Source organism: Lampris incognitus, chromosome 19 (genome assembly GCF_029633865.1).
Source record: "Lampris incognitus isolate fLamInc1 chromosome 19, fLamInc1.hap2, whole genome shotgun sequence".
Taxonomy (NCBI): Eukaryota; Metazoa; Chordata; class Actinopteri; order Lampriformes; family Lampridae; genus Lampris; species Lampris incognitus.
Window position 1 is genome coordinate 11,528,048 of NC_079229.1, and position 14,765 is coordinate 11,542,812.

Here is a 14,765-nt window from a genome sequence, read left to right on the forward strand (position 1 = left end):
TACAGTAAGCACCTGCCATGAATCATAATAAGGGCGGATACAGATTGTCTGTGAAACATAACCTTTCAAGCGCTGACAAGTACGGGCAAGTGTTGAGACACCGAAAAGGGTAAAACGCCACAGATAGGAGTACATTTTCTTTACAGTTTGTAAAGAGGAGAAGAACAAAGTGCACACATTTACTACCCAGTGCACTCACTTTCCTGAATGAACCCCCTGAACTTGTCCACGTAAAAGGAAGTCACCTTAACTCAGCCTTTAACTACTGATCACGGCTGACTGGAACCATAATGTGTGACCATATGGCGTAGCAGTCTATTCCGCTGCCTACCATCATGGGGATCAGCCGGTTCGAATCCCCATGTTACCTCCGGCTTGGTCCGGCATCCCTACAGACACAGTTGGCCGTGTCTGCGGGTGGGAAGCCAGATGTGGGTATGTGTCCTGGCCGCTGCAGCAGCGCCTACTCTGGTTGGTTGGGGCGTCTGTTTGGGGGGGGGGGGACTGGGGGGAATAGCGTGATCCTCCCATGCGCTACGTCCCCCTGGCGAAACTCCTCACTTGTCAGGTGAAAAGAAGCGGCTGGCAACTCTATATGTATCGCAGGAGGCATGTGGTAGTCTGCAGCCCTCCCCGGCTCAGCAGAGGGGGGTGAAGCAGCAACCGGAATGGCTCGGAAAAGTGGGGTAATTGGCCAGATACAATTGGGGAGAAAATGAGGGGAAAAAAAAAAAAAGAATATGAAGACATTAACAGACGGGTTAAACAAACACATTAAAATGAGAGGAAATGGCACAAGATTCAAAATGGGAGAAATCAAATCCATAACAAATGCGGGGCATTTAAATACTTTTCGGGAAATAATTTCACAGGTCACACCGAAGTCGCTTGCTTAAATTCCTCGGGGCTGGGCGTTCCACAGGCCAGGGGGCCGAATAACAAAAGAACAGCCAGATTTAGTCTGGCGACAGTCAGACTGATCTCCGGCTGCTCTATGAATCATAGGGAGTTCCAAAGTCTTCAGTACAACCAAGGACCATATCATGTCACTCATACCATGACTTACAAAGTGTAACAAGGCATTTTGTTAAACAACTTTTACAGCAATTTGTGTCAATATAATCTGTTTGACCCACAGGTGAGCCTACAATACCCAACTCGTTTGCCACAAAAGTGTTTTTCTTTTCTTTCCCCGGCGAATAAGCAGTTGAATCTCTTGTGGCGTGCTGGGCCAGATGGCTAGCATCGTGGACCATCGCTCTGCTCTTCCCTACGTGGACGTTACACTCTACAGGAGCACAATAATGACACGGCCTGCTGGCAGCTAACTGTCTTCCATTAAGCCCCGCCCCCGCCCCATTTCCACAACTGCCCCGGTCACTCACCCTGGCTGTTCTCAGAACTATGGAAGTGGTGGGTGTCATTTGCACTGCCGGGCCAGGGTCAACTCCCGAGTCGGAGAACAATGGGATGACAACGGAGCCGACCATACTCCGGCAGTTGGCAGTTCTTCCCTCCAACGTGTGAATCACACGCTCTTTGTTGAGGGATTAGCGCATTGTAAAACTGGCTCTCAAACACACAGAGTTACTGGAAATACCCTCGTCTCCTTCACTAACCTGTATTACCTCCGTGTACGTGTGTGTGTACGTGTGTGTGTGTGTGTGTGTGTGTACATGTGTGTGCGAGCATATATGAAATGTTTCCAGCGCTACTTCCCTTTTCCCCAGGCAAAAGCAAAAAAAGAAGCCAAAATCTTTCCACCGTGCCGAGGCCATTCTTCGTCGGCTCTGTCAGTGAATGACTACTTTAGCGACCTCTGGCAAGTTCGGTCACGTTTTTCCTCAAGGGATACCACCCCGACTGGAAAGAGCCAACGTGTAACATCTGATGACATTTTACCTTTGAGGAAACCCTCCAAACCCCAACAGCTCAGAGCTCACTCAGACGGCCAACATGACGCTCGCAATTTCTGCAGTATGTAGGTTAGCGCCGCATACGGTCCCTTCAGCCGGTCCATTTACTTTACAGTGTAGCGTGGACGTGCTTTATGTAACCTCTCCCGCACGAATTCAACCCTGAGTCGTCCTATAAATGTTACATTGGGCAAAGTCACTGGCATGTGGAACGGATGGCAGAAATATGGCCCCGGTCTTATGTAATGTCATCAGTATAGGGACCTTTGTGAGGTGGTTCAGACTAGTTCTGAGTACAAAGTGTTCTGATTCTGATTTTGTACCAGATTTCTAGTAGCATAATCTACATTTCGTTCCTTTCCTGGAGTTTATCCAACTGATGTGCAAAACCGCTGCAAAAAGTTAAGTGTCATCAGGGAAATGAGTTCTCTGATTTTCTTCCTCGCCAAGATTTCAGTTATTTTGACACCGCACTTTCATAATAAATTATTGTCGCTTCACCGAGGGATCCCTCATGTCATCCTTCCAACGCTTGTAACTTAACCATCCAAAGCCTCAATGGCATGTAGGTACACGGATCCAAATATGGACTACTGCAGGGAAAAGCTTTTCCTCGAAGTCTTTCCAGTGCCCTGAAATGACAAGTGAGTGTGGCCGCGGGCATTTCACTGACCTCCTATCAATTCACAAGCGGTCGACCCGTCCCCAGCCTGGAAACCACGACAGACACGCGTCTTTTTTACCACCTAACACACAGCTGCTACTGACACAACCAAGCATGCTGAATTATTCCAGCTGACTATGGATTCACAAGAAATCGAGCAGAACATCAGAAGCAGAAGTCAACTCTTTGCTGACCCACATATTTGAGTTTTGGATTGAGTTTGTTTTTCCCGGAGGACTCGTCGGGCAGAAGCCCTTATGGTTACCCGTGTAGGACATTATTGTTATATAACTTTTGATAAACACCATCTGCACTGCTTTCACTATGTGCTTTCTATGAGCACGATAGGCTATATTTATCCCTTCTCCGTGCTTCTGCATAACTGCGTGACAAGCAGTCCAACCTCTCTGGAGGGATTCCTCAAGTATAATGAAGCCTGGGGATGGACAGACAGACAGACATTGTGGGCTGTTTTGTGGTCTTTTCACTTTAGTGTTTACAGCAACTGTCACCATAACCTATATCACCACAATGCAACCAGCCAATGAAAATCAACTAAGGAGACTTTTCAATCAATGGTAGGGCAAAAGCTGATTTTTGTTGTTGTGGTTTTTTCATCTCTTTCTCTCCCCAGTTGTAACCGGCCAATTACTCCATTCTTCCGAGCCGTCCTGGTCGCTGCTCCACCCCTTCTGCTGATCCAGGGAAGGCTGCAGACTACCACATGCCTCCTCCTATACATGTGGAGTCACCAGCCACTTCTTTTCACCTGGCAGTGAGGAGTTTCGCCAGGGGGATGTAGTGTGTGGGAGGATCACGCTATTCTCCACAGTCCCCCCCTCCCCCCGAACAGACACCCCAACCAAACAAAGGAGGAGCTAGCACAGCGAACAGAACACATACCCACATCTGTCCTTCCCACCCACAGACACGGCCAATTGTGTCTGCAGGGACGCCCGACCAAGCCGGAGGTAACACGGGAATTCGAACTGGTGACCCCTGTGTTGGTAGGGAATGGAATAGGCCACTACACTACACGGACGCCCCCCAAAAGCTAATTAAAGAGAGAAACAACAGTGCAATGATCAAACAAATAACAGACTTATTCTACTTTGAACCACAAGCTGACAGTGGAAATAAGAATGCAAGCAGTGAAAGAAAGCTGGTCTAGATATAGTTGCTGGTCTAGATATGGTTGCTGGTCTAGATATAGCTGGTCTAGATATGGTTTCCTCAAGATTCACTATGACGTGGGCCAAACTGGGTAAAATGGTTTCTTTTAAAAATATCAAACAGCAGACCTATTATTTTCTGTAGTAAGCAGGGATTCACATTTACAAGACTTTTCCTGTAACACGCCGAGCAATATCAAGATGTGAAGAAAATAAACAGAACAGCCCGCTGGTTGAATATCTGGCCCCTTGTTAATAAACCATTTCCTGGTTTAACTCACAGGAAATAATGATTGTTAATGCTACGAGTTGGTTGATGTGGTCGTCAATAAAAATGCACCAATTAAAACAAATCAGGGGTTTTAATGAAAGCACTAGGGTAAACAAACAAACAAACAAACAGCATTAAGTCTGTTTTTATTTGGAAACACAAGCACGTCCATCTGGACAGGGGACAGGTTTTATATTCAGCAACTTCTGTTCAGCACTTGCCCCACATTTTAGAAGATCCATTTGATGGGGCCTCTGGGTGGCGTAGCGGTCTATTCCATTGCCTACCAACACGGGGATCACTGATCTCCGTGTTACCTCCGGATTGGTTGGGCATCCCTACAGACACAATTGGCCGTGTCCGCCGGTGGGAAGCCGGATGTGGGTATGTGTCCTGGTCGCTGCATTAGCGCCTCCTCTGGTTGGTCGGGGGTGCCTGTTTGGGGGGGAGGGGGAACTGGGGGGAATAGTGTGATCCTCCCATGCACTATGTTCCCCTGGCGAAACTCCTCACTGTCAGGTGAAAAGAAGCGGCTGGTGACTCCACATGTATCGGAAGAGACATGCGGTATAGTCTGCAGCCCTCCCCGGATCGGCAGAGGGGGTGGAGCAGCGACCGGGACGGATCGGAAGAGTGGGGTAATTGGGGAGAAAAGGGGGGGGGTCCATTTGATCAGACATTTAATTAGTGCCACCTGATTGGCATAGGGACATGACAAACATCTGTTTGCGGGTATCCCTAGTAGATAATGTTCCTGAGGACCTTCAAACAGAGTCGAGTCTAAAGGACCTATTGTCACAGGCTGAGCTATCAGCCGACACTTTGACATCACAGTGCTGGGTGATGCGGGTCACAAACTGGTGCCACAGAAGCAGACTCGTGGCAGACACAGAGAGGCCACTATAGAGGCAACGTTACATCACTAACAGATAGCTAGAGCCAAACACACAGTCACAGTGACACGATAACTCTGCAGCACACGCACAAACACACACAAATCCATAACCCCTCCTAGTCCTTGACCGCTGAGCAACAAAAGCACTGGCAACTTGAAGGAGAGAGGGGGGGAGGACTTGCTGAACATCCATCTCAGCGCCAAGGGCACAAATAAGCTTTCTTATAATTTGCTGTGGTTTGAGTGACTCAGAGCTCATATCCATCAAACCTGGCATGCCAGGAACAACCCCGTCCACCTGAATCCCAACACCCATCTCAGCCCCGGTCATCCATAAAAACAAAGTTTACTAGTCAATGCACAGTGGACTCACTTATACATTATATATATATATATATATATATATATATATATATATATATATGTATATATATATATGTATATATAATTATATATATAATTATATATAGATAGATAGATAGATAGATAGATAGATAGATAGATAGATAGATAGATAGATAGATAGATATACATATCATGACCTTTATTAGATGTTATATTTTTATATTTTAACTGTCTGCTCTTCCAGCTGTGCTCCAGCACCAATCCACTATATGACATACATGAAGTACCCCATTGGATGTTATCTTGTTTTAATTTAAATGTATGCTTTTTCAACAGTGCCCCGGCCCTTTAAGACCTTGCTTTTTCAAAACGGGCCCCAATCCCAACCCCATTGGTTGTAATGTTTCTGATGTTAGTTTTCAAATGTTTTCTATCCTCCCATTGGTTGCTGTGCACCGTAACTAGGGGTGTGATGTGGGGCAGTATAGTACTTATTGGCTGTATATTTTTTCTTTGTTGTTTAACCACATCAGCAGCTGATGACTGTGTGATGCACGAAACAAGCTTGTATTAAAGGTTTCAATGTATTAAAGGTTTTATTTTCTACATCTATCTTTATATATATATACACACACACACTTGCACACACGTATATAACACACACACACAAAGAAAAAAAATGGTAAAATGGCAAGTCAGCTCCCTCTTCTTTGCACTGGTTGCAGGCCCTTAAAGCACCTGTACATGAAACCTGCCAGACCGCATGGCCAGATGAGACCAGAGATTGTGCCTCTGTTATGCTGAGGAATTTCTCAGTCAAGGGTGAAGTAGCAAAAGGCAGGCTTCCTCAAAACTCGAGGCGACCTCTTTTAAAACCTGCCTGTTTCTACAGGCAGCAATCTGGGTTCAATTTAATGCTCCTTCAACTCTTAACTGGGTACCCAATGGCTGCTGGGAAAATGGCAGACAGGAAACCTGACCTTTCCATGTTCCATGTGACCAATCGGCTCAAGAATTCCAGTGCAACGTTCTCCTGCTTCATTGTCAGGGATTCAGCTGAACTCGGGACTTGACTTAATGTTGTGCAAAAAAACAGCTACCGATGACACCCACTCATAAACAAAACACATGTACACACCTACACAGTATTTGTCCTCCTCAAGTTCGTTTAACAGACATTAGAGCTTTGGGTGGTCTGAGAGGACGACAAGTAGAAAAGACTGGAAAAGCCATCAATCACGCCTCTTGTCATGGGCTAATGGCTGTTCACTTCCCCGAGTAAAACCAACCCCTGAGATCTAGTGACACCGGCTCATTTGGGATCAAAAGAGCAGCTGGCAGTTAAAGGCCGACACTGACGCATATCCTAACTGATGCTGTGGAATGTGTGACTAAAACATTTAGCGAGATGGCTTGAGAAATAGAGGCTCAAAGTTTTTTCCAGCACCAGCCGGCGGGCCAGCCCTACAACCAAAATGCTGCTGAGTGACTGACTAACTAACTAACTGACTGATCAGGTTTGACATGATTGGGCCACTGGATCAGGTGACCAACGATGTCACGTTGCTGAGTGACCATGTATAGAGTGACTGATTGATGGGAAGCCAAGATGGCGCTGTAGGAGGGGCAATGTGTTATTAGCGCTTAAGAAACTTTTCAAGCATAACTCAGCTAAGTAATTCAAGTATGTCTAGGGCTGTCTAGAAGAAATCCTGCCCTCCATTCAGGACTTAAAACATCCCCAGAGTCAAGAAATAGGCAAGCAACATCACTGTAGACCCATCACACCCTGGTCACAAGCTGTTCCAACTCCTCCTCTCTGGTAGGCGCTTACAGAGCATTGTGTGCCAAAACAACCAGACACAAGAACAGTTTCTTTCCGCAGGCTGTCACTCCGATGAACTCTTGACACTGTCATAATAAATCTAAGCATGCTGTATACACTGTATATTGCATGTATACATGCATATTCCGTCCTGTCCACTTACCTCATGTATATAAGTACCCAACTAACATATTTATTCCAGCATCTTCACACTCTGCACTACTGCCTTCCTGTTTCACCTGTATATAGTCATTCCTTGTATATATTCTTAAAGAAAGTTGTGCTGTTATTCTAGGAAGTCCATTGAGAGTCACGAAATCAGAGTCAAATTCCACGTATGTGCAAACATACATAGCCAAATAAAAATGATTCTGATTCTGAACTGGTTATAATAATCCAATACCAATTTCTTAGACGGTGCCATCAAGAACTGACAGTTGCTGATAGATTTGAGTCTCTCTTTCCTATCAGTTACAACATAGCCTCTCGAAAACTGTTTGCTAACTGAAGCTAGCATGTAGAATTGCTGGAGAGAGGCAGCGGAGAAAGTAACCGACAAACCACACAGGGGAAGGAAAATGAGTCAAGCAAGTGGACCTATGGATTCAAATAACGATGTGAAATGAGCCTTACACAGCTATCCGAGGAAGTCACTGGAGACTGATTTTAATGCTGTAGCAGGGGACGCCACGTTACCAGTTACTCCTCAGCCATAACCTGCCAAGAAACACGGACCTGCTGACAGTCCACCTGTCTAACTCCGTAGTGCTAGCTGCCATTGAAAAGGTTGGAAGAATGCAACAAGAATCTCTTCAAAAACTGCAGTCTGTTGAAAATGCAGTGAAAAGCAACATACACTCATTAAAAGAACTCACGGCCTTATCGGCATTCATGAACACGCACATTGGAAGATATCAATGGAAAAGAGAAGTTACTGCAAAGTAAAGTCGGTGGACTGGAGAAAGAAAAGAGATGGCTTCATCAGAGATGCTCGGATATGGACAATTACAAACGGTGACGGAATTTGCGGGTTGCAGGAATCCCGGAGAGGTCAGGTGAAAACGTGAAAAAAAGTCATCATTGACCTGTTTGGCCAAGTGCCTCCAGATATCACTGAGCATCTTCCAAATATGGTGGATTATTACGCACAGGCTTTGTCCACAGGGTGACAAGCGAACAAGACGCATCATCGTGCAATTCATCTCATGCTCTCACAGGGATAACGTGTGGAGAGAGGCCCCAACATCTGCTGCGCTTAAACAGAACAACATAAAGATCGTCGAAGATTTGTCGCAGGGAGCCCAAGATGCCAGGAAGAAACTGGTCACTGGTGGAGAGGCAAGAAAGGAAGGAAAAAGAGCTGGTTACAAGGGGGCGATTGAAGTGATGGCGGGTGAAAAAGTCTCAATCAACGACCCATCTAGTATAACCTCTAATCCATAGTCCATGACTTCTCTGTGCCATTTTAAATGATAGGTTAGGATTAATATTCCTCAGGTTCTGGACTGAATTTTGAAAATATTCAATGACTTTTGAAATACCTGGTTCATTTCTGCACTCCAATTTCGTTTTGGTTCATTTTGATTCTAGAAATAAGAGATGGATAGTTATTCTGGTTGTAAAAAACTTATTCTAATGCTACCTCACCTTTCTTGGTATAACCTTTGAATAATATGGCCAATTATTTTCCTTATAATGACTTTGTTCAGGCCTACTACCAATGGAAAACCATGGGGCATCTACTTCACGAACAGTTGGATAAATATCTTGGTTTATCAAAGTTGAACCTACTGTTACCTATTGCATTACTGCTATGGATAATTACTTCTGAGTTGTACTGATACACTCAATACAGTTTGAGTTTTACTGCAGCTTAGACCGAGTGAGTTGTAGTTTACTCTTAGTTGACACTTGCAGGCTGTTTACGCCTGGCAGTAACATGCATCTTGGGTGATCCGATAACAAATGAACAGCTCTAAGTACAAGTGTGAATGCACCCAGTGCGTCCTCAATCGGTCTCAAGATCCGATCCCTTAGGACACAATCGGAGGTGGCCTGAGATGCATTTGTCCACACCCCATTTGAACTGATGTCAGCTGACTAGGCGGTCAACAAGACCTACTCTAGGTTTCATTTTTTGTACCTCATCAGTAACTTCTGACACATATCAGATCCACAACTGTGCAAGAGTCCTCGCTCGCTTGCAAATTCAAGTTCAACTTCATGTACAAGTTTACTTAGCCACTGCAGCACAGAGCCTGACCCTCTCAAACCCAATGCAATAATTAAATTATCTGAGCCTGAACCGATGCAATCGGGTCGAGCCTGATAGGGTGCAGGTTGAGAATTACAAACTCTAATGTTTACATTTCATTTACATTATCCCACATAACAATTTTTTTTGGGGGGGGGATTTCTTTCCCCTTTTTCTCCCCAATTGTGTCCGGCCAATACCCCACTCTTCTCAGCAGTCACAGTTGTTGCTCCACACCCTCTGCCGATCCGGGGAGGGCTGCAGACTACCACATGCCTCCTCCGATACATGTGGAGTCACCAGCCGCTTCTTTTCACCTGACAGTGAAGAGTTTCACCAGGAGGACATAGCGTGTGGGAGGATCACGCTAGTCCCCCTAGTTCCCCCTCCCCCCTGAACTGACCAGAGGAGGCGCTAGTGCAACGACCAGGACACATACCCACATCCAGCTTCCCACCTGCTTGCACGGCCAATTGTGACTGTAGGGATGCCCGACCAAGCCAGCGGCAACACAGGGATTCGAGCAAGTGACCCCCATGTTGGTAGGCAACGGAATAGACCGCCACGCCACCCGGATGCCCATGGGATGATTTACATTATTTCTTTAAGAGCACTTCAAATTTTGCATAATAACACAATTTGGTAGAATAATTGAAAGTAATAACTCAGATGTGAAATAATCATAGCAGTTGATGGAACATTTAAATGAGGTGTGAGTGAGCAAGGACGTCTCATTTTGTTAAATGCCTGTTGTTTCAATGCCTCTCTCCTCAAGTTTATGTATGTTTATGTGTTTATTTACATGACTGTGACACGTGCCATGGGAAGGGTTCGAAATGAAGGTGGACACAGTTTTAGGCAATTAACACAGGCTTTATTTAGTCATGTCTTTCATTCGTTCACTCGCACAGGCCAGTGTGTTCCTCTCCCGCGAGCCACGCTCCCTCTCTCCAGTTGCAGCTGAGGCTAAGCCACACACCCCTACCACAGTGATGTACGTGTTTACTTGCATTTAGAGTGGGGAAGGGAGACATGAACACAAGTGGTCAGTTAAGACACACATGGAGACAGATGCATTCTAAGGCCAGGTCTTGCTCACAGCAAGAAAGTCCTGGGTTCGAGCCCCAGGGTAGTAACCTTGGGGGTCATCCTTGGTCGTCCACTGTGTGGAGTTTGCATGTTCTCCCCTTATCTGCGTGGGTTTCCTCCGGGTGCTCAGTTTCCTCCCACAGTCCAAAGGCATGTAGGTCAGGTCAATCAGCCATACTAAATTGTCTTTAGGTGAGTCGCTCTGATGGCCGAGCGGAATAAACCGCCGTTCTTGCAATCGTCATGTGGCTGGGAGGTTTGTATCCCAGACTTGCCGTAACTGGTCACGGTCAGAGCGTCCACGGTGTAAGGCATTCATTAACCCACCCTGACCCGAGGGATAGTGGGTGTAGATCAGTGTAGTGTTTGGGGACTAGTCGTTCTCCAGCGACCCCTCTGGCCCATCCAGGCGCCTGCAGCCAAGCAACCGAAAGCATTCTCCCTACGTCTCCTTCGCGGCCTGAAGGTAATGCAATCCATGCAAGGCTTCAGCATGTAAAACAGCGAGAGCAGCCAACACGAGTTTGAAGTAAGCTGGTGTTACGACTATCTCCTTCCTGTGGAAATGTGAGCCAGGGGAGTTATTCGACAAGAGTTCCGGCCATATGCCATTGGGTTAATCGGGTGGTATAAGGGGAAAAACTAGAAATCTTTTTTTTTTTTAATTGTCCCTAGGTTTGAATGTGTGTGTATGTGTGTGTGTGTCGGCCCTGTGATGACCTGGCGGCCAGTCCAGGGTTTCTCCCCCCCTGCCGCCCAATGACTGCTGGGATAGGCTCCAGCATCCCCATGACCCTGAGAGCAGGATGAGCAGTTTGGATAATGGATGGATGGATGATATTCTACTTGACAAGCTTAAAGATCGATTTCCATATTGGCAAGATAAATACCCAGATGCTAATATTTTAATTGGGGGGGGGGGGTTAACAGTACTTTAGTTGACACACTTGATAGATGGCCTCTGGGGCTGGACCAGAATATTTGGCTATCCAGATATTAATTCGTTGGGTAGGTATTCGGTTTTCAATTTTGGGATTCAGATATTCTTCTTTTTTTGTGTGTGTGTGGTTAAAGCCACTTCTGGGGTGCTTCTGGGATGCTTGGATGCATCAACCTGCACAGAACAGATCGAGTCGGGCAGGCCACACCACCCTACCTGAGCAGTGTGTGTGCACCGCAGAACCTCTTGCTTTTCATTTCGGCGCCCATGTTAACAGGTTAGAGCAGCCACGCTGCCCATGTGGGGCAGCGCGGCTCAGGCACACGGCGCATCATCTAGAGTTTCTACATGATGCACGTGGTTCTCAGCAAAAATAGACGGTGAAAATGATCTTTTGATAGTCATATTGACATCATACCAGCGCCATTACATAACTGACACCTTTCACTATACTTCCAATGTCTATATCTGTAGAATAAGTCACAGACATGAAGAAATTTTTTTTAACCATTTTAGCAGTTGCATGTTAGGAGAAAGCGGAGATTACATGTGTCTAAACTAAATATAACTGACATTTACGATGAAATTAAACCATTATCAAAGGAAAACTCAGTGTAGAAAGACAGGGTAGGCAGCAACAATGCTGTCTGTGTGGACACCACACGCATGCGAGCCACAGCGGTTCAGTAAGGTCGCCGTCACCCACAGGTAAAGGTAAGCGGTGTGGACCAGGCCTTAGACACAGGAACGGCATAGAGCATCCGCTCAATTTAAAAAAATAATACATCCTGTGCAGACTCCCGATCATATATTACATCACTACATCAACATTACCTCTTAAGCTGTGGCATCAGGCCAGGAGTTAACCGGACAATTTTTGAGAATTTTTGACACCATGGATGACGAGAGGTTCATCTTGGAAGTGGAAAAAGACAAGGCATTACGACACCACCGATCCTTTTTATAAGGACAACACCAGAAAGGACAAGGCATGGAATTCAACTGCAGGAGGTTTTGGGGTGGAAGGTGAGTATAACCTAGTAACTAGCTACCATATAAATAAGTGATTCTGCCCAACTTAACATGACTCGTACAGTCAAGTACTTGTAAAGACCCATTCAGTAGTTATCCATTTTGAAAACCCATTAAAAACAGCAGGCACTGAGTGTGAAATATAGATATGAAGAAATTGTGGGGGTGAATGTATTTATAACAACTAAAACACAGCCACAAATCTTTGATCCATGTCATTCATGACTGGACTCTTATTTTAACTGGACTGTATTAACTTTGTCTATAGGCGACAGCACAACAAAGTAGGACATAACAACAATAACACAAAACAGACAAAAAAAAAGAAACCATTTAACTACATAGACCACCAACCCATGGCAGAAGCACAAAAATCAAGGAAAAATGACCAGATCAACAACTCAACTAAATGGAGCAGGCAAAACGTTTCGCTTCTGAAACGCTCTTGATGGGGTATGAGCCGTGCCGAGGACGGACAAAACCGCGTCGCAAACGCAACGTCATAGAGCCAGAGCCACACCTGGTGGAATCAAAAGAGCCATCATGTTAAAGTGAACAAGTTACAAGATTGGGCCACTAGATCGCTAGATCAGGCGACCAACGACGTAACCGGTAAACACAAAACTATTGTATCGAACGTAGCTTAACCATGTCATGTGATATGCTACTTCAGTACACTTTAGCAACAAATATTACTGGGACCAGTACAGAAAACTGTAGATTTAGTATCCAGGAATTCACATTATAAACACTACCACTGACTATCCCTCTAACAAACTGGCCACAATTTTGAACATTGACCATACACACACCTAGCCTTGTGCCTTGTTGTTGTTTTTTTTTGTATTTTGCTTTTGCCCATTTTTCTCCCCAATTGCACTTGGCCAATAACCCCACTCTTCCGAGCTGTCCCGGTCACTGCTCCACCCCCTCTGCCGATCCGGGGAGGGCTGCAGACTACCACATGCCACTTCTGATATATGCTGAGTCGCCAGCTGCTTCTTTTCACTTGACAGTGAGGCGTTTCACCTGGGGGATGCACCACGTGGGAGGATCACACTATTCCCCTCAGTTCCCCGTCCCACCCCGAACAGATGCCCCAACCAGGCACTAGTGCAGCGACCAGGACACATACCCACATCCGGCTTCCCACCTGCAGACACAGCCAATTGTGTCTGTAGGGACACCCGACCAAGCCGGAGGTAACATGGGGACTCGAACCGGTGAGCCAACCTAGCCTTGTTTTAACATAAACCAGATTAAGTGGTGAGCCTATGCATGACAGAGAATAAGACCTGGTCACAGATAAGAGTCATCACAAGGTAAAAGTGAACATTTGATCATCTTCTGGGGTCCCCAGGTATGTCCCCTGCCATGGCTACCTTTTCAAACCAAAACAAGTCCTCTGCACACATTGTGTATGAAGTGCAGAGCAGCAGTGACAGAGTGAGCAAAGGCACGAGGAACAATGCAGCCTTCAGGAGGATGGCGCACAGTGGTCTAATAGTTTCCTGGAACTGGGCGGACTCTCCGGCTTCAGAGAGGAGCCAGAACGGTGCTGGCAGAGACAGGGATGATTGGAGGAGGGCTAGGGAGCAATCCGGTAATGAGAGGCAGAGGTGGAACTCACTCCATCCATAAAGCCCTGATCAAGGAGACACAGCATTGGCTAAGAAGGGCCAAATATAATCACAGGCTGTAAAGGCGTACCTCCCCCCAATTCAGAAGAGCCCACGGGCTTCGAGTGTCAGCAGCACTTGTCACACTGAGTTAGTTAGTCAAACGCAAGGTAACTGCTACGGTCACAAAAACTTTCTTCATTACAACGTGTTTATAGCCAAGGGTAGATCTGGCATCACTGCTGGAGCCAGGTGAAAGAAAAAGAGAAGGAAGGTGAGAGAGAGAGAGAGAGAGAGAGAGAGAGAGAGAGAGAGAGAGAGAGAGAGAGAGAGAGAGAGAGAGAGAGAGAGAGAGAGAGAGAGAGAGAGAGAGAGAGAGAGAGAGAGAGAGAGAGAGAGAGAGAGAGAGAGAGAGAGAGAGAGAGAGAGAGAGAGAGAGAGAGAGAGAGAGAGAGAGAGAGAGAGAGAGAGAGAGAGAGAGAGAGAGAGAGAGAGAGAGACAATAAAAAGCTGAATGGAACCAAATCCCACATATTGCAAAAACGATTTAATGCAAATTTTATCAGAGAGCTGGTGTTTTAGTGCAGAGACTGTGATTAAGAATGATGAAAATAGATTTTTTTTAAATTTCTCCAATTCTTGTTCAGTCTTTATTTCTTCTTGAACGTGTTCAATGTCATCTTGTCATCCGCTGCACACTAGAAGATTGTTTATTTGCTTTGCCAGCTAAAGGAATCACTGCT

At 45.8% G+C, this 14,765-nt stretch overlaps 1 protein-coding gene across 2 annotated transcripts in view; it reads right to left on the reverse strand.

Annotated features, from left to right (window-relative positions):
- Positions 1-14,765, reverse strand: part of oxsr1b (oxidative stress responsive kinase 1b) — a 95,311-nt gene that overhangs the window by 62,138 nt on the left and 18,408 nt on the right. The window lies entirely within an intron of this gene.